The sequence below is a fragment of the Pteropus alecto genome, unplaced genomic scaffold, assembly GCF_000325575.1.
Source record: "Pteropus alecto unplaced genomic scaffold, ASM32557v1 scaffold7, whole genome shotgun sequence".
Classification (NCBI taxonomy): Eukaryota; Metazoa; Chordata; class Mammalia; order Chiroptera; family Pteropodidae; genus Pteropus; species Pteropus alecto.
The window spans coordinates 41,991,044-42,012,513 of record NW_006494614.1 but is presented as its reverse complement, the minus strand read 5'-3'; the positions used below and the strand labels follow the sequence as shown (position 1 = coordinate 42,012,513).

At 35.8% G+C, this 21,470-nt stretch overlaps 1 protein-coding gene and 1 pseudogene across 2 annotated transcripts in view; both read right to left on the bottom strand.

The window, feature by feature from the left end:
- Positions 1-21,470, bottom strand: part of USP49 (ubiquitin specific peptidase 49) — a 70,641-nt gene that overhangs the window by 33,398 nt on the left and 15,773 nt on the right. The window contains exons 1-2 of one of the 2 annotated variants that reach the window (XM_025042837.1): positions 16,564-16,658; positions 13,698-13,772 (exon numbers count right to left, since the gene is read on the bottom strand). The gene's annotated coding sequence lies outside the window, so the exon portion shown is untranslated. Of the gene's footprint in view, positions 1-13,697; positions 13,773-16,563; positions 16,659-21,470 lie in introns of those variants that run through there. The other variant, XM_015600235.2, reaches the window with a different exon arrangement.
- Positions 19,141-19,256, bottom strand: LOC112474970 (annotated as a pseudogene).

Sequence of the window (21,470 nt, the reverse complement as noted above, 5' to 3'; positions counted from 1 at the left end):
CTATAAGAGAAATGCAAATCAAAACCACCTCACACCCATTAGAATGGCTATTAACAATAAGACAAGAAATAACAAGTGTTGGAAAGGATGTAGAGAAAAAGGAACTCCCATACATTGCTGGTAGGAATGTAAATTGTTACAGCCTCTATAGAAGACAGCATGGAGGTTCCTCAAAAAAATAACCATGTGACCTAGCAATTCTTCTAGGTATCTACCTGAAAATTTTGAAAACACTTATTTGTAAAGATACATGTACTCATATGTTCACTGCAGCATTATTCACGGTACCCAAGACATGGAAACAACCTATGTGTCCTTGGATGGATAACTGAATAATGAAGATGTGGTACATATATAGAGTGGTATACTACTCAGACATAAGAAAAGATAAAATACTGCCATTTGTGACAACATGGAATGATCTTGAGAGTATCATGCTAGTTGAATAAGTCAGACGAAAAGGACAAGAACCATATAATTTTATTCATACGTGGGATATAAAACAGAAAGCAACAAACAAACAAAATAAATTCACAGACACAGACAACAGTATGAAGGTTACCAGAGGGGAAGTGGGTAGGGGGAGGATGAAGAAGGTGAAGGGGTCAAATATATGGTCAAAGACTAGACTTTGGAGGTGAGCACAAAATGTAATATACAGATGGTGTATTACAGAATTATACACTTAAAGTTATATTGTTATTAACCAATGTTACCACCATAAATTTAATTTTAAAAGATTGCCTAGTGAGTTAGAATTAGAATTGAAACCCAGATTTCCCGACTCCCAGCCCAGTGCTTTCCACACCACCTTCCTAAAAAAGCTAACTAATAAACAAATAACTAACTAACTAACTAACTAAATAAATAAACATCACAGTTCTCTAGGGAAGGGATTCTCCTGGTAACTGCCAGCAACTCTTATACTACACTTTCTTTTACGTAGTACTTTAATACTTTTATTATTTCACTTTCTGTTTCCCAAAACTACTCTGTAAAATAGTTATGGTAGATACTTTTAGCATATCATTTATAAATAAACTGAGAGACAATATAGAATAGTGGAATTCTAGCTCTGTCCATATTAGTTATATATGACTTTGGGCAAATAATCTCTCTAGGCTTCAGTTTCCTCATCCGTAATATGGGAACAATAATAGTTTCTGTCTTACAGGGTGTTGTGAGGATTATATGAGTTAACATAAATAAAATGTTTATGGCAATGCCTGGCACAGAGTTAGAGCTCAAGAAATGGTAGTCATTACAAAGAGTGATCTTGTCATGAAGTGACACTGTTAACAAAGTTAGGACTATGATTAGCTTGCGCTCTGCTAAGATCTTTCCACTTGATCCACGAAATTCCCTTTCTCATTGGTAAAATATTATAAAGATAATATAAAGGTATTTTGAGACAAATTATTACTCTGGGCTCTTACTAATCACCTCCTTCAAGTAAAATCTGACTGTTTAGTCCCTCACAATCTGATCCAGCCATTTTAATGCTGTAAACTTGTTTACAATTTGAAACTACCTACTTAGACCCTGTACAACTCAAAACTTGACACACTTGAGACTTTAAGCATTTATAATATTAATAAGCTCCTAAGCTCCATCACTTTCGGTAGGTTCTTTTTCAAGCTTGCTTTCTGAAATTCTCTGCTTTTCATTCCTAAGTAGCTGCTGCTGTGTGATGAGCTAAACAGAGATAACTTGAGCAGAAAAAAAAAAAAACACTTTGATGACACACTAAAGCAAAACTTCAAATGATATAGCATCACTGGAGACTCAGAGAAATCACAGTGTCAGATAAACCTAGGGAGCATCGATGAGCACCTGGAATATTTCTTTCTGAAGAGAGGATGGCAGGTGCAAACTGTGCCAAATTTAGTATATGGAATCTGCAGCTACAAATCATGGACCAGTGTGTGTGGGCAACTGGTGGGGACCCGTTGGCTAGATAGTAATCACTGGTCAGCGATAGCAATCACTGGTCAGCGACTATCATCTTCAGCTACAAAGCCTAAGGTGTGGCTCTCTGTATTTACATTCCTCGACCCTGTCTCTGTGCTAAAGTGCTAGTTGGCCTCAAGGCATGTTACCCATCTGCCCAAAAAGTAAGAATAGAAAAGAATCACATACAAACACAAAACACACAAAGGGCTTAATAAAATTTGTATTGAGCCATATGATAGGTTATCTCTTTTCAACCCTCTTTGTATTACTATAAAAAAGTCCCTTAAAATCTGAGAACTCAAGTTAAGTTTTCTTGAAGTCTGAAAGAGTTGTTTTTGTTTTCTTCCCCCGAGTAATCACTGTTTCCTTCATGGGGCCATGTGCTCCAAAAGAATCTGACCTCAGCAATGGCTGCAGGGGTAGTTTCTAAGAAGTCTCAGCTAGTTTGTGCGTGGCATTCCCTGGCAATGGTCACTAGTTTAGCAGTGGGCATGTAGCCTGGGCTTGCAAGTCAAATTGAAGGGAAAGGCATAATCCTTGTGCAGGGGAGAGTATTACCTCAGTGTTGACATCTATTGGTTGTCTTTTTCACATTCATTGAGATTTTCCTGGGTTTTTTGTTTGTTTGTTTGTTTTGTTTTGTTTTGTTTTGTAGGCTAAATGATTTTGTATTATATCCTGGACATTTTGAGTATTATGATATCCTGAACCTTGTGTAAATCCTATGGAAAATGTTGATTTTTGTTATTGTTGTTGTTGTTGTTATTATTTGTTTTAGCAGGCAATCAACCTGGTTGGATTCGAAGTTCCAAACAACCTCTGTGAGATATGATTTAAATATCAGTTCCACATTCAAAGCCTCCGCAGAGCTTTTGGGTCTGTCTGGCAAGAGCGCTACCCAGTGGCCAGTCTAGGACCTGGACAGTGATTTCTCACAGTTCAATTCTCAGAGTTTTTGATATGTTTTTTAGGACCAGGTCCACACATGTGCTATTTGGGGGTGAGCCTGTAGTTCTGAAAACTCAGTGGGGTTGTTTTCCCACGCTCCTCCCTCTCCACTGTCTCCCAGGTACTCTTCAGTTCCCTGGAGCTCCACTCTGTCTTCCAGCCAGAAAGCTGGGGCTTTTGTTGTCCCATTCTACCACATAGTTTGGGGTGTAAGCAGCAGGTAAACAGAGAAAAAAAAAGTGATGGATATTTGCCTAATCTTTTTAGGACTACAGCTTCTCCAACTGGAGAGGAAGTGTCCCTGCCATTAGAGTTTTAGGCATCTGTGGCCCTGCAGCTGTTACTCCCAGTACCAATACCACAAGAAATGAGACAATGGAGAGAAGATTTTTAAGGAGGGGAGCTTCTACCACTTTTTCTCTGGGTGGTAGATTTATCCTTTCCCATTCAAGTCAGAACTAGAAAGTTTACCTTGGACCTCTCTCATTCCATGCTAAGTTTGGACTGCATTGCGTGCCCAGGCCAGGGGACAGTAAAAATAAAAAGGGAAACTCCCAGCTGGATGGCAGTACTTCAAATCCTGGTCTTCTCTAATCTATCTGCTACTATTGACTTTTCAGTCTTCAAATTGCAGCTTTATGTTTTCTATCCAGATTTTTAGCTGCACTATTGCGAGACTGGGCAGAGTATGCTTATTCTCTCTAATCTGGAAGTGGAACTCTCCGGAGGCAAATATTTTTAATTTAGCCATATTATTTTATTATTTTAATATGTTTTATAAAATAACAGAAAATTCCCAACTCTATGGATATTTTTTAGGATAAGTATCAAGTAGGCTTTAAGTTAAAAAAAAAAAAAAAGTAATTTGGTTTGCAGAAAAATATTAGGTAACTCTATAAAAGTTACTGGAATGTGGCAAAAATCATAACAGTGGTATATAAATATTAGAAGTTTGAGAATGCTGTTCTATAGGACAGAAGCCACTTTATTTTTAAAGCTACTTCTCTGTAGTTCTATTTTTATAACAGCATTATTAATTTTAACTACAAATTAATATAAAATAAACTACATATGAACCTGCTTATACTATTTGCTTGTAGTTGTTTCCTCTGGCTAGTATAGTCTACAGAATACTGAGAAAGAAGGACAGTAGGTAGAAAGAAGTTTTACACACAGATTAGGAAATAAATGAAAAAGCCATGGATTCAGAAGTTATCCTCTTCCTTTAGAAGTTCACCTAACTTAGCCTAGAGCTTAAGTAACACTTCCTTGGTATTCTCATACCAAGTTCTCATACCAGTTAGGCACGCCTAACTGTAATCCCTGGTTTCCTTTGTCCACTTATTAGACTTTGAAGTCCTTGAGACCTGGAACAACATGTCAGTGTCATCTTTGTAGCCGACATCACACAGCAATGTATGTACATCAACACTAAGTAAGGATTCAAGGAGACATTTCCTAAAACCATGCTTAGTATAGACACAAATTTATAATGACTTCTCTCTCTGTAGAAGTATCTGCTATACTATTCAAGTAGGTTAATGTCATCTATGCAGTTATCAAACATCTTAAAGACCGTGAATAAAGACAAAATACAAGAGTGTGTGTGTGTGTGTGTGTGTGTGTGTGTGTGTGTGTACGTGCGCGCACATGTGCAGAATATGGTAGCATGTGTTGGGGGTGGTTTTCAGAATCCTAAGGGCTCCATCTATATCTAGCTTAGTATTGCTGCCCATCATCATTCAGGCATTCTCTGAGCTGCTGAACAGTCAAGTCTGTCCCTAATTGGAGATCTACCAAAACTGGAGGAAAATCCATTCTATGGTGAGGGACTTTTCCCCCTTCATGCTGGATGTAATCAATATTACCTCTTCTCCAATGCTGTAATAAAAAATAAGAGATTTCACAAATATAGTGGACAATTTGGTGATGGACAGAGGGGAGGGGAGTTGGGAGGCTGGGAGAATGGGGTGAAAGGTTAAAGAAGTACAAATTAGTAGTTGATAGTTGGGCGTGGGGAGCACAGCAGAGGTAATGAAGTTAGCATTAATATGATGGCTAAGTAGAGGGCCGGGGAGGAAGGGAACAATTTGGGGGATCATTTTATGAACATTATAGATGTCTAACCAATGTACTGTATACTTGAAACTAATTTAAATAAATTCATTTAAAAAATAAAATAAGAGATTTGCATGATAATAGGTATGTAAACTTTTCTGCTCCAGTGACTTCAGTCTCTTAAATGTTCATGTTATGAGACTGATGTGTCGTGTTCCCTGTCTCAGTGATCAAGACTCCTTCCTCTTCACAATCTCCCATACCAGTTGATCCCGAAATCTAAAATTTAAAGACTGTATCATATTGATTCTTCCTTATGAATCTTGACACTACTTCTCTCCATTATATACATATATATTATATATGGCCTTACTGTTCACATTTTACAGTGAACAATAAGGCCATATATAATATAACCTCATCTCCCATTATTCTCCCCTTCATGTACTTCTCTTGAGCCACTGACCTCTCTTCACTGTTCTTCCAACACACAGGTACTCTCTGATCTCAGGACCTGGGTGTTTCTGTTTTTTTCTACCTCAGATGCTCTTCCCCCCACCCCCGCTCCACCCTCAGATAGTCACATGGCTTGCTTCCTCATTTAATTCAGATACATACTCAAATGAAGCTTCTCATGCTTCTCAGAGAAGCCTTTGTTGGTCAGTCTATATAAAACCATTCTCCACTTAATACTCCTTATCTTCATTTCGCTTTCTGATGTATTTTCCTTCCTGGCAATTACCACTATCTAGACGCAGTATATATTTACTTTTATTGTCTTTCTCCCCATTAGGACTATAAGCTCCATGAGGCCAGGGAGTTCTGTGTATTTTAGTCACTGCTGAATTCCAGGTGCCTGGAACAGCACCTACTAAAAAATAGGTGCTCAGGTATTATAAAAATAAATAGGTAATTATTTTCTGAAAGAATGAACAAAACTACTTCCATCTTCATTGTCTTTAATCTAATTTAGACCACCATCAGTTCTAGCCCACATTACTGTAACTATCTTTTAAGAGGTTTTCCTGCATTCAGCCTAAATCTCAAATAGGTCATTTTCACTGCTTTGGGGTTAAAGCCCAAACTCATGGTTCATCAAGTCTTTTGTGGTCTCATTCTACACATCTCTCTATAGCTCACCCCTCTTTCCTCATACCACATATGCTCCAGTTGTTCTAAATTATTTTTAGTTCCCCTAAGGAACTGCCCTCTCTCACTTCCAGGCCTTTCCACAAGCTGCTCCCTTCCTTAGAACATTTTCATCATTATCGTAGCCACCCACTCCTTCCTTAACCTGACTCTACTTATCCTTTATATCTTAGGATAGCATTCCTTCACTCAGGAAACCTGCTCCCCAGGACTGGGTTAGGTGTACCTTTTATGAGCTCTAAGAGCACACATATATACTTTCCCTTACTCAGTATCTGCCTTGTTGCACTGTAGTTGCCTGTCTGATTGACTCTGTCACAACTATAACCAGCCTGAGGCAGGCATGGTGCCAAGAACATAGCAGGTACTAAATAAACTTTGTTGAATGAAAGATTGCATGAATGAACAAATAATTTTCTACTTTAGTGTTCTTGTTGGCGAATTATCAATAGTTACATCTAAGATTCCTTTTACATACCCTCAGAAGGGAGAAAATATATTGATGAAAACTAAAAAAGCAAAAGTAATTTTTTAATTAGGGTATGAAAAACAAGATGATCTACCTGATCAAATAGAGGACTCTAACCCATGATGAAAGGGTCCAAAGACAAATTAGCACACCAATGGAAATAGATGCAGACAATATAAAAGGTTAGAAAATGTTTAAAATAATCTGTACCTAAATGTTGTATACCCTAGAATGAATTCCTAATATATTAACCAAAGCCACTAGCTAATAGTTCCATTTATGGAAGACTCTCATGAATCAGTAGACCTAGGCAATGATCACCAATGACTACTAGCATCATACACACACAAAAAAGACAACCAGACATTACTCACTGATGAAAGTATACACAAACACTTAATATTTCTTCAAAAAAATAAAAAATAAAAATAGAACCCAAACTTAATTAGTCTCTAGATGTATCTACACATTTATAGATAACATAGTAAAGGACATAATAAATGTTAACCAACACCATTGGGATACAGTCACCGATATTCAAACTAAAGGAAACTCCAGGACAAATGACACAGTTTCTTTAATAAGATTGCAAGGAAAGAAAAAAGAAAGTGGGGGCAGGCAAGAGAGAGAGATACAATCAAGTATTGCAATGGCTGAACTTTGCCTGGATCTCAATTCAAACAAGGAAACTTTTTAAAAAATGAGATAATTGGGAAAATTTGAACACTGACTACTACATATTTGGTGATACTAAGGAATTACTGTTAATTTCTATATGTGTGCTAATTTCTAGATGGTTATGTTTTTAAAAAATTCTTATCTTTTAGAGGCACATAATTAAATATTTATGGATGAAGTAATATAATGTCTAGGATTTGTTTCAAAATAATCCAGGAGTAGAGTAAGAAAGAGGAAGGGAGTATAGATAAAGTTTGAAATTTTCCATAATAAACTGTATTTAAAAATTATGGAAAGCAAAGTTCATTATAGTTTAGCAAAGGACAACTGGAGTCCTTGTTTTTCATATTAATTGTATATACTTAAAAAATGTATATAGAATATAAAAATTTCAAAAGTAAAACTCTCCCTCTGCTTTCCATCCCCAGTTGCCTGACTGAGTGTCCTTCTGGAGCACACTTCCAGGAATATTTTATGCATTTAATATAAATATATATAATATTTAACATAAACTAAATCTTACCATACATATTATTCTATATCTTGCTCTTTTTAACTTAATATATCTTAGACATTTTCCCATATATCTGGCTCTACCTTATTCTTTTTAAAGACTGTATTATATTCTACGGCATGGACTGCGTAATTTATTTAACTAACTCCCCTACCAGTGAAGAATTATGCTCTTTTCAGTGTATTATTACAAACAATGCACCATAGATATTCTTGGGCACATACATTGACACACTTATACAAGTGTTTGTGAGATAATTTACAGAAGATGAATTGTTGTGTCGAGGAATATAAGCATTTAAATTTTAGACAGATAGATATCAAACTGCCTTCCAAAAAGGTTCTAATCTACACTCATTCTCCTTCCTCCCATCAGTAGTACTCAAGAATGCATGTTTCCCCAATACTGGGGATTGACATGCCTTTAAGTAATTTTCAATCTGACATTTGAAAAATTTCATATATATATATGTATGTATGTATATATATATATGTATGTATGTATATATATATACATACATACACATGTATTTTGTTTGTATGCCTTTAATTATGATAAACATTGGTCTTTTTTCCTCTTTATGTGCACTGTCAGTTCATGTCTTTTACACTGGGTTCTTGGTCTCAAACCTGGCATTCAGGCAAGAACATGCAAAACTCAAATGCTGCCCATATTTTACACTGGGTTCTTGGTCTCAAACCTGGCATTACCTTTTATTAGGTCTGTGATTGTAAATGTTTCCATATTCATTCAAATGAGGAATAACATCTGTAAGCCTCACAGAGCTGATGTGATGATTAAATGAAATGATTTATGTGATAATGCCTAACATATAGGAGGTGCTAAAAAATAGTAAGTGAATAACACTAACATGAATGAATTTTCTAAGCCTCAATAGAATTTGACAGGATTTTTAAATTGAGAAAAGAGCAAGCATCTGACATAATTCCTGGTATGTTGCATACACTTGATAATTTACATTAAAACCTGGGCTTCCAGGAAAACATGGCAGAATGAATATACATTTACCTCTTCTCCTCTCGAAACACCAGTAAAATCATAGGAAAGGAGTAAAAAAAGGGCATAAATTCATAAGGACAGAAAGAAAGGGAGAAGATGACACAAAAGCAGATGAGAAATATCATTAAAATTTTAGAATCTGGAAAGTATATTGAGGAATGGAAAATGTAGCAGGCAAGAACATGCAAAACTCAAATGCTGCCCACAATCAAATATAGTGGGAATCATAATAAATGTAAAGGACTTAAATTCACTAGTTAAAAGTTGGAAGTCATTAAAAGATGTGATATATGTATATGTATGTATGTATATATATACATACATACACATGTATTTTGTTTGTATGCCTTTAATTATGATAAACATTGGTCTTTTTTCCTCTTTATGTGCACTGTCAGTTCATGTCTTTTACACTGGGTTCTTGGTCTCAAACCTGGCATTCAGGCAAGAACATGCAAAACTCAAATGCTGCCCATACCAGGGTGAAATAAACAAGCGAGCTGGTTAGACCTTTAGAACCTGGAAGGGCTCGGGAATGAGAGGTTCCTACACACCTAAGAAGGTGGGTGTAAAGTGTTAGATTAAAAAAAAGTTAGTTGGACACCTTTAAAAGGATCCCTCACAGTTTCCCCCTCCTCAACCCTGAGTAGCCAAATAACTATGTCTTTTCCACTCTGGCAGAAGTCTGGGGTTTTATTTGAACCTTAAATGTTCTGGTCTGTGGTATATTAGGCACATCTGAGAATGGAGTGCCTGGCAGGTTGCAATGCTGAAAGACAACAGCCATTTGGTGCATTCTGATTAAAAAGCTTCTATCAGACCTTCGATGAAAGAAAGGCCAAAATGCCATCCAATTTAAAAAAAGAAAAAAGAGCTTCTATTAAAGTGCATCTTAAAATTAAAATAATCTTTAGATATATTTTTTGGTCATTCACATTTTGAATGTCAGTATCTTTTCCCATTAATATTCTAATGCTATTCCCAATCGTCTGCATTTGGAAATGGTTGAAGTTGGGGAGTGATATGACAGACATCTAGTCAGTGAGCAGGAGTCTTGATGACTGCATTAGTTAACCTTCAAGTCATTATTAAGTGACAGAGTCTAATGAGCCAAGTAATCTCTTTCTGTATAAAAGTCTATTAAACAAATTATAGGGTCTTGGGAGCAACTCATCAGGCAAGGAATATCTCATACATGTATGAAAAATTTTCTTCAAATAATAGAAAACAATTAGAATAAATTTAATATCACTTGGTATTTAATTTTTTTAGGTTAAATTTCTTGACAAACATGGCACTAACTTTGAAAACAAAACAAGATTAAAACAACTACAATAAGGGTAACTGGACAGGCCCACTTTTATTGCCATATTGGGGTACCATGTAAGATGTGAAAAACCCCAAACCATTTGGTGCCTTTTTTTTAAATAATCAAAAATCACAAAATGTCAAGCAGTTCTCACTCTATATCCTCAACACTCTGCCACTGAGAAATATCAGTTGGTGTTCAAGATCCACAGTGGCTGCCATTAACTCTGATTCCCCTGAAGAGGGAGCTGTGACTAGGACAAAGGACTCAAAGATTGGAATGGAAGCTCCATGAGGATAGAGGTATTTTTGCTTTTATTTTGTTTGCTAACTTATTTCCAGTCCTCAAAATAGGACTGGAACATAGCAGATGCCCAATTAATACCGAAAAATATAAGGCTGTCCCAAAAGGTTCTTTTGGTCCTTCCCAAGTTGGGAGCAACCAACGCAAAGAACAATTGGCAAGGCTGGTTGGTGTTCCTACTTAACATCAAACCCTCCTTTCTCCTTAAGTCCAGATATCCACAGCTCCCTATAATCTGAAACATATCCTCTAGCACAATTATGAAAAAGGAACAGAATTTTCACTTCCCTAGATTGGGAGACACGGCCTCAATCTATCAGGATGTCACTCGAATCCACACGGAGGTATTATGTGGTGGGCAATGCCTGTGACCACTCACAGTCACCCAATCATGAGAGAGGGCATCAAGGCATTCTGACTCATACTGGGGTCACTGGGATGTTCTAATGTAGAATAAACCCAGTGCTTCTCACTGCAAATCTAGTGAGATGAGGGGTCTTATTTTACGTTTTTTTGCAAATCTTTTTAATGTCTGGGTTAAGGAAGACAGCTGGATTCCCCTATCTTATCTCTGCATTCAGTTGGTTGTACATCATGTAGCCTTTGGAAAGCTTCCCTGCATACTTGTAAGCAAGTAATGTTAGTAGTGTTAGGAAAATCGTTTTGACTCCTGAAAGAGTCTCAAGGGTCCCTGCACCACCCTTTAAGACACTATTGTAAAAGACAGGTACATTAAGAGCCATAACTTTGATGAACATTCAGAAGGGATTCTCCAACAAGAGAGAGTTAAAAAAGATGGAGAGAGGAAAACATTATGGACTATGTTTAGCCACGCTTCATGGGAAAGTCAAAACATTTTATGTGTACTTGTTGTTACTTTAAATGTCGCTTACTCTTTGTACTTTATCATATTTCAAAAGGAATGAATTTCTATTTGAAGAAAAGCAAAGTCAATGTTTCTCTCTGACAAGACAGACCTCAGAACAAAAACCTCATACTATACGTCCTTCCAGTGATATAAATGTCGACTGTTAATGCACATTTACTTTTAGACCATCACTTATAAGTGACATTCTAATTATAAGACCCATAAGTCATCTTTCTCCTGCCTTTTCTTCTCTTGCACAACTTTTTGCTGACTGTCATTCAAATATTACTTAACAAGACAAAAGAACAATTTCCAATGACCAATCAGTTCCAAACTGCTGCACAGTTCAATCTTTCTGTCTGGACGTTTCTCAAAATAGCAGCTAAATGGTAATCTACAAATCAACTCGCTCTAATCCTTCATAAAGAGGTAGTTGGTCCTTAGCTAGGTCCAGGTGACTTCTATCTACTACAAATGATTCATAATGAAGCAAAACAGCTGTATTCATTTAAGTATGGTCAAGAAAAATAATTACTTACAAATAATCATCTCACATCATCATTTTTCCCATACTTAAGAAGATACATGATTTCAAATTTTCCTTTCCACAAACAAGCAAAGCCAGATTAGTTATGGTGACTTTTTCAAGAGATATTTAGCTATACTGTCTTATTTAAATTCATACTCACCTAGCAAACCTTAAAAGAGTTTATTAACTAGGCCAGCAGGCCCCCGGGTCTGAATCCTTGCAATGTGACTTTGGGCAAATTACTCGATCTGTGCCTTACTTTTCTCAGCTTTTAAAATCAAGATAACAATATATGCTTCATAAGTGGATGACAGGATTAAATGAGATAATGAATAAATGAGTAAAGCACTTAAAACAGAGTCTGACACATAATAAACATTCAGTAAATGTTAACTTGTTTTTGTATATTAGTCTAAAATAGTCGCAGCAGACAGAATAGTCCCTAATAATCTAAGAGAGCCCCAGAACAAGAAGGAAAAAAAAATTAAAAAGAGATGACTGTTTTATTGTCCTTTCTTCTTAAAAAAGGTAATTGTCTGCAATACCTAAGAAAGTGCTGACCAGCCATGGCAAAGATATCAAAGACATTTTCAAAATGATTACAATTCTGTAACACAAGAAAGAAAGAAACTCAAAAGACCTGTCCTTCAAAATAGACTGAAGGATTTTTAACAGAAAGTTTGACATATCTATCTAGAAATAAGAGAATAGTGCACCCAACTTTGACAAAAATACTTTTATGGACAGGATGAAACTGCTATAGCCTGAAGATAGCTGTTTATTCATACATACTTGTAAACACCATATACCCTATAAGATATGCAGTAAGAACTGAAAGCGTGTAACTCTGTTCTCACACATAATCTAGCAGAGCGCACTCTGAGAGAAATAAAGCTTGAAGCCAAAAAGACAACTATCATGAAGAAAATTTTAAACCCTTGCCACCAGGTTAACCTCATCCAAGAAGGTTTAACTCTTGGAGTATATTATCTGTGCAGGGTTGGTACATAAACATGTTAACTGGGATACATATGAGAATTATGGCTAACATTTACTGAATACTTACTATGTTCCAGGAATTATTTCAAGTTTTTTATATGGATTAACTAATTAATTCTCAACATGGTTATGATTATAGGCATTTTATTGTTCCCACCTTATACCTAAGGAATTGATGCAGAGTAATTAACTTGCCCAAATATCAAGTTAACAGTGACTAATCAAAAACAATTTGGCTTTTAAGCCAAAGTTTTTAAACACTAGGCCAAGAAGAAGATTGGGCAAACATGTATCATACACTTATACACTTTGGGAGAGGGCTAAGATTCAGGTAGAGGGCTTTGGTCATCTATGTTTTAAATTACTGACAATGAGAATGTATGGACTTGTGTAATTAAAAAACATTATATCTCATAAATTTAGTCACACCTTTCATTGCACTTTCTGTGAAATTCTATTTGATTACCACCTGACACGCAATCTGCACTTGCCTAATGAATCGGATCCCCATGGTGAGCCTAATAGCAGCTGGCAGTATTTGGAAAGCAAGAAGAAGGGGTGGTTAATTCTGACAGGTCATGACAGACACGTTTTCTATCCAACCACCAGTAACCTTCAAGACCTACCCTAGGCTTGTTTTAGTATGGTTGCTGGCCTCCAGGTCCTGTCTTTATCTTCAAATATGGCTGTGTACCCTCTTAGCTTAAGTTAATTCACAGTACTAAAAAATTCACAACAGTGAGAAGGAAGGTAGTGAAAGTTCAGAATGGAGATCAGACAAAGATAGAGACTGACCACTCACCCTGACAGTATGCCAACCTAGGCTACCTATTAGGCCATACATCATGCTATTACAAATAGTTTTAATTAATAACTTTTTATTATAGTTTCATTTCTTACCCATTAAACAAGTTTTTTTCCATCTTCTTCCATATTATTCCACAATCATTGATTAGGTTTTCTCTTTTCTGTTACCTGCGGGGGAAAACAATCTGTAAGGCTGGGCTAATATATGGCGAGAAAAGCAATGTCATGAATCTTATTTATAAATCTAAAAAAAGATCAGTATATTACAAGACAGTTTACGGAACTCTCTACAAGTACTCAAAATTAACACAAAAGAGTGAAAAAAGTTGTGATTTTTTTTTTTTTTTAGCTAAGAGTAATCAAAGATTCAGTCACTTACAGACTGATCCATAAATGGAAGTATGAAGGTTTACATCCTGAAAAATCCACTTCTGCATTTGCTTTAGGTTTTAAAGATTGTCTTTGTATATAATCTCAAACTGTCAGAAAAAAATTCATGGTAACAAAAATACTCAAGTATCAAAAGCTACAATTATTTTTGCGTAAGTGAAATATATAATAATGAAAGATGCCATGAGATGACTCTTCTGTGTTAAGTGGATTCATGCCTCTCAGGTAAGCAGCATACTTCTTTAAAAGCAGCATACATTCTATACACAAGGACATTATATTAGTCAAAGATATCTAGAGTATATGATTTAGATGAATTACATATATAATCATCTTTTAGGTTTCTGACACTTTATTCAAGAAGCAGGACTCAGTAAGCTTGAGATTAGTACATTGTCAGCTGCCATGTAACGATATGAAAAATCCTGTTTTGTCATCTTAATAACACAAGAATTCCTCTTAGAAGGAACTTTCTTTGTGAAAATATATTCCCTCAGTATGGAACATCTCTCATGTCCACTTCTTCAGGGTGGATGGATCCTTGCTAAATGGCTGTCAAGATCCCAGAATGGTTGTTAAGAGAGGGAAATTGTTCTGCATTAGACAAGAGAAAGAATTGTAATTTTATCTCTGAAGAACGAGGAGGAGAGGGAAAGGAAAAGACAAGTCAGTTAAATGGAGCAACGGTGGAATTAGGTAGAGGTGAAGTTCTTAGATCAAGGGAAGTCTGAAAACATTTTGATAATAGTGATGCCTTACAAGAGAAGTTGCATTAATGAAATGTAAGGCTCACCCCACCTCAACTTGGCCTCTTTTCTTTGGTTAGGTGGACTAAACCCACAAATGCCTTGTGCGAATTAGGGCCTTTCTGAAAATCAGAGAAGGAGCCAAGTTTCAGGTCCGAGTGCACCACGGTGCATATCAGAGGCACAAGGCAAGAAAATAGGGCCTAGGAGGCAGAAGCGATTCTAGAAGATAAAACTCAGGAAATGCACAAATGTTTTTAGGAAGCACTTACAACTTCCACACCTTCTAGGCTAGGGGTGTGAGGTAACCTAATCCAGGAAGCTAAGGTGACATTGTGTGGATGGGGATTTTACATCTATAAAATTTCCCTCTCTCCTATCCAAATAACTCTACTATAAAAACAACAAAAGATTAAAAGTTAACTACATTTAAATCCAAGTTATTTTAATTAATTCTGAATGCTTCCCAAAAGCCTACCACAATAATCATATCAAATAGCACCTAGAATATGTAACTACATGGAGTTTAGGCTTAAAAATTCTATGAAAAAAACTATTAATTTGAAGAGTGATGACTTCAGTAATTATGACGGTGATCTTGAAAACTGGCACAATATCATAAGTCAGCTTAATTCTGAAAACTATTAATAAGACTCCACATGTTCGAATATTTTCTATCTAGATCCCACTTATATCATTTAAACTACTGCAACATACTTTTCTTGAATGGAAGGGGGTGAAATTACAAATATATACATAAAACAAATCACTACAGTGGGTACAAACTAAAAATGTGGATGACATCCCTTTAATTTCATTAGAAATAAGGTCCCAAACATATTCAAGCTTCTCTATTAGTGAAACTTGCTGAACTCTCAGGCTTTTGGTGTCATGCAAGGTAAGAGTACAGATATGGAGTAACAGAGACTGGTTATCATAATGGTATCCACTTACTAACACGAGACCTTATGCAAGTTACTCAACTTCTCTGAGCCTGTTTGCTCATCTATTTCATAGCACTGGTGTAAGGATTGAATGAAAATGCCGGTAAAATGCTAGTATACTACTTGATCCTTTATCTTTCTACCTGTAGTTTAGGTCAATTTTCAGGGCTTGAGAAGGAGAAAATCCATTCTTGAAAACATTAGTCAATTTACTTTTATTCTACCAAATAGTAGTAACAATAATGATCATGATGATGATGTTGATGATGACAGCTGTTGATAACACTTATATAACCTTTAATGTGTGCCAGACACTCATCTAAGTACTCTAACATATATTAACTCACTCAAGCCTCACAACTATGAGGTAGGCATTATCTTTATTCTCATTTCATAGATATTGAAACTGAAGGACAAATAAGTTCCACAGATAATAAGTGGTTCTGTTAGGATTCAAACCCAGGTTTCTGCTCTTAAGAAATACTACCACCAAGGACTAACATCAAGGTGACAGTAGCAATGCCCTTTCTTTAAGAGCTCTCTAATATTATGTAGTCAGATAGGGAAGGTTCAGATGGCTTACCAAGTAGAGTAGATCCATATTTTAGGAAAATAAGGCTATCAAAAAATATATTCAAAAAAATAGTTTACATATTTAAAAACTGTTTAAATATTATATATGGTTTGGGAATAAATTGCTTATATTATTAAAAGTTTAAAAAGTTACCCAAGAAAAAATATTAACCAAGATTATACCTTTCTCAGCAAGGTCAGTCACATGGCATATTCCAAAATATATTTATTATCCTATGTTGTATCTTATCTGTAAATACCTTCCCTCGTAAGCTCCTGGAGGACATCAATGGCATCTTGACTTACTTATGTGAACATTAGTGATGTCTAAAAAGTATCCAGTCCTTACTAGGTGCTTAATACATAGTGGTGAAAGAATGAAGAGGCTGGATAATAAACAAAGAAAAAAATTCAAGTCCACTTATTATTTCCATTCACAGTCTAAGGTACTAACACTCTAGGCTTATTTCCCACCACCCATTCACTCCATAATTTTACTGTCAGCAAGGCCTTGAAGAATTTAAGTGTTTTCTTGACCTAACTACATTTTTGGCCTATTCCAATCTGAAAGCTCATGTAGCAAAATGTCTCATAACAGTCTCAATTGTACAATTAATCAGAGGATTCATGCACGAGTGCATGCATGTAACATACTATTATAGCACTTTATGGTTTGGTTCAAAGTTCTTCCATACGTATCTCTCAGGTGTCTTAAGGCACCCCTGAGAATAGACAAGGCAGGTGTGATAATCTAGGAAGCTACCTAATGCTGATGGTTTGGGAACAGAAACATATTCTCATTGTCATTGCCAAAGAACTAATATAACTCAGGATGTGAATTAGATGCTTTCTCTGCAATTGGTAAAAAATCTAACAAAATGACATATTTTTAAGTTTAACCAATGTCATAAGTAATTTTTTAAATCATAAATAATCAGTCATGTCTAAACAAAGTAAAAATAGGCCAAAAGCCTTGGAAGATACAAATGCATTACCACAACTAAATAAGGAAAAAATTTACATTCATCCACAACTAAAGAAAGAAACCTCACATAAACTTTTAAGAAGACCACAATTAAATCTCTCTTGGCTGCTAAATTTGGAAGCCCAATAAAGACTGGTGGAAAGAGAGAGAGCTAGACTAGGCACCAGGAAGCCTGTGGGTGGGTCTCAGCCTATACTGTCCCACTGAAGTCCCACTCAAATTCAAAATTCTAAAGTTTTGAGCGTATTTCCCACAACAAATAACAATGTGAAAAAGAAATATGTAACACCTTACATTTCAGTCCACAGCATGGACAGCATATAAACAAAGACTCAAGATCTGCTGACTTTACTGTTCTATGACTCTGCGTTATTAGTTTGCCATGGATTTTTCCCATTAATGGCTCTGAATAATGATTTAAGTTCAAATTCAGAACCTCTGCACAGAAACTGCAAAACAGACAGACTTAAGATTTTCTGTGAAACACAAAGATTGCATTTACACCCTCTGACGGTGGTTCAGAATAATCTGGATGGTAAAATTCAAGTTTACTTGGCAAGTGAATTGACTTATTATAAGCTGTTCATTAAAATGCTTTATCACCATTAGCAGAAGTGTAGCCCATGGGTTTACGAAGCTCTGTGATATAGTATACGTGGAATGACAATCTAGACTGTGAGCTTCCTGAGGACAAAGATTGTTTCTCATTCATCGTGTCCCACTGTCTTTACCATGTTGTTTGAATAGATCACTGATAGAGGATCCCCTCTTATAAATTTAAGTTTATCACAAATTTTACTTCTTTAGTGACATGCTTTCAAACTTTTATAAAGTAATTTTAATTAAAAACTTCACATGGCATTTGCCACGACAAACTGTAATTTTATCATCTCTCTACATGCACATTTTTATATTGGAACGAAATATTTCCCCACTGTCTTAGCCTTCTTAAATAAAAACAATCTGGGATCAATATAATGATGTGTAAGAGATCCAGAATCTCAGGCTGAAAGAGGTCAAGCCCTGCATTAGAGATTTTCTTCCCCTAAATGCCTATATAATGATTAGGATCAAAAAGGCTTTTGGAATCCACCTGCCTTTTTGATTGACTTCCATATCTAATAAGATACTAGATGGGTCTGTTAATTTATAAGGAGCATAAGAACATGAGAAAGTTTAAAAAAGCCTTAGGTTTAGAATCAGAAAACTTGGGTTTAAGCCCCAGGTTATCTACTTACGAGCAGTGTGACCTTAGGGAACTCATAAATGCCTTGGGACCTCTATGTCCTCACCTATAAATGGATATAAAATCAGCTCTGCTCCCTTTCAAGGGTGCTGTGAAGATCAAATAAGAAAATGTGTGTGTAAGTGCATTGTAAACTGACAAGAGCTTCACAAGGGTTAGCTATTCTTTCCTTGCTACCAAAGAAAGCAAAGACTTTAGATCATTGTTCTGATGAGAAAAGACATTGATATTCAAACATTCCACGGAGTTGGGGGGCATGCAGGGATAAAAGAGCCTGATCATTCAGGTATAACTCAAGAATATAAAATGTGTTTGGTATCTGGGTCTTCATTTTAGTTGAATAATATCCCGGTCTTAACCAACAGCTTAATAACAGCTTAAAGAACATAAGATCTTAGCCAGATAGGAGATTCCTTCTCGTCAAAAAAGAAAATGACCTAAAAACATAATATGCTTGCATTCTCCCTAATCATCCAAGATACATACATGCAAACAAAAGCAATACCAAATTCCATTTATTTTGTAGAGCAGCAGTGTTAGTCACAAAATAACCTTCCATATAGCACAGAACAGAGTGGCTATTTCGTCACTGTACTTAAATATAATCCTGCCTTTTATTTTTATTTATTTTTTTCATTATTATTATTATTTATGCCTACAGCACCTGGTCTTCCCAAGTGGTCTCCCATCCAAGTATTAAGCAGGCCTGACCCTGCTTAGCTTCCGAGATCAGACATCGGGCTTGTTCAGGGTGGCATGGCCGCAGACCATGGACTATGGCTCCACTGGGGCACAAACCCAGGACCTTCTGCATGTATAGCAGATGTACTAACCGCTACACTATGAAACCACATCCTAATCCTGCTTTTTATACTCCCTGCATATATTATTAATTGATAGAGTTCAGTCTGCCAACATACATTCAAACCATTTTTAAAATATTAATTCTATCATTACAAAGCACATTTATAAATACTATACAACAATTTTGTCAGCACAGAGAGGCAATTTTAATGGGAAGAGAACATTTACGAACATTTATTATACTACTACTACATACCATGCTGTGTGAGGTGATTTCACATATATTCGCTTAGTTAATTCTCACAATGAGGTAGGTGTCAGTAGCATTTTGCAGATGAAGAATGGATACTCAAATTGGTTTTATTAAATGACTAGACCAGAATCACACAGCAAGAAAACAGCAGTGCCTAGACCCAAAATAATTGCTTTGAATTAGTGCAATTCCAGCAACCCTACATCAGTTCAAACATGAGGTTTATTTAAGTACAGTTTTATGCCGTGGTAGAATTTAGTTAGCAGTTAGCAATATCTTGAGACATTTTACATGCCTTTTGTAGAAGATGCTGAGCTGTAAATCAATATCTTCTAGAGAAATAGTTTCTAATTTAAAAAAAAGACTTGTCATTATAGCTAGTTGTTTTCAGAGAAAACACTGCAAGGGAAACATTAATTCACTACACAGAGTCAATAGCTGTCTTTTAAAGAAGTTATCTCTTGAAGATCATATCTAAACAAGTGTCAAAAATTTCTTGTGTAATTTTTCAATATTTTCAATAAGAATTTGGAAAATGTTATATTAGAAAAATGCTTCCTATAACCACAGCTCTTTTAAAAATTAAAGTATGTTAACTCTAACCTAAATATCACTATACATCACAGGTCCCCAACCCCTGGGCCACAGACCGGTTATTGGTCCATGGCCTGTTAGGAACCTGGTTGCACAGCAGGAGGTGAGCGGAGGGCAAGCAAGCGAAGCTTCATCTGTATTTGCAGCCACTCCCCAGCGCTAGCATCACCACCTCAGCTCAGCCTCAGATCATCAGGCTTTAGATTCTCACAGCAGTATCAGTCCCTGGTGCCAAAAAAGGTTGGGGACTGCTGCTATACACTGAATTACAAATATGATATTGTTGGTTTTCCCTGAAAATTCCCATTAAAAAAACTAATACTTATTTAAAAAAAGAAAAACATTTTAGAGGGGCTCTGAAATAGACAACAGTAAAGATATAATAAGGTTTCAATAAATTGATGGACTATATATCTGTGCAATGCAATGAGAAGCTAAGAGTGTTTGGGTAAGATCTAAAGCCTGTAGAACTTTCCAATAAATGCTTCTAACAGAAAAAATATAGAGCTTGATGGCTACACTGCTATCTGGTTACAGTATTCAAGATACAAAACAAATGCAGATCATAAAGATTTAAAATTGTATCAAATTATAAAACAATACCCTAATTAGGCATAATAATTAAGAGAGCAGGTTTAGGAGCCAGATTGGCTGGATTAGAATCCCAGTGGGATCCAATTCTTAACTCCATGCTTCTTTTCTCATCTATCTCACAGATGCTGGGGAGTTACAATGTATTAAGTGCTCAGAAGAATAAATGGCATAGAGTAAGTGCTCAATAAATGTTACTTATTATTTTTCTAGTATTACCTTGTGAAAAAAAAAAAAGGAAACCCTTATAAGTTGTTGGTGGGAATATAAACTGGTACGGCTGCTATGGAAAACAATATGGAGTTTCCTAAAAAAATTATAAATAGAACTACTACGCGATCTAGCAATTCCACTTCTAGGAATACAACTGAAGAAAACAAAAACACTAACTCAAAAAGATTTATGTACCACAGTGTTCACTGCAGCATTATTTAAAATAGCCGAGCTATGGAAACAAAATAAGTGTCCATTAATGGATGCATAGATAAAGAAAATGCGATACATACACAATGAACTACTACTACTCAGCCATAAAAAAAAAATAAAAAAAATCTTGCCATTAGCAAAAATATGAATAGACCCTGAGGGGTATTATGCTAAGTGAAATAAGTCAGAAATAAGTATTTGTCTTTACAAATACCAGGTGATTTCACTGATAGGTTGCAACTTAAAAAACAAACAAACCAAGAAAAACAAACAAAAATCTATACACACAAGCTCATAGATAAAGAGAACAACAG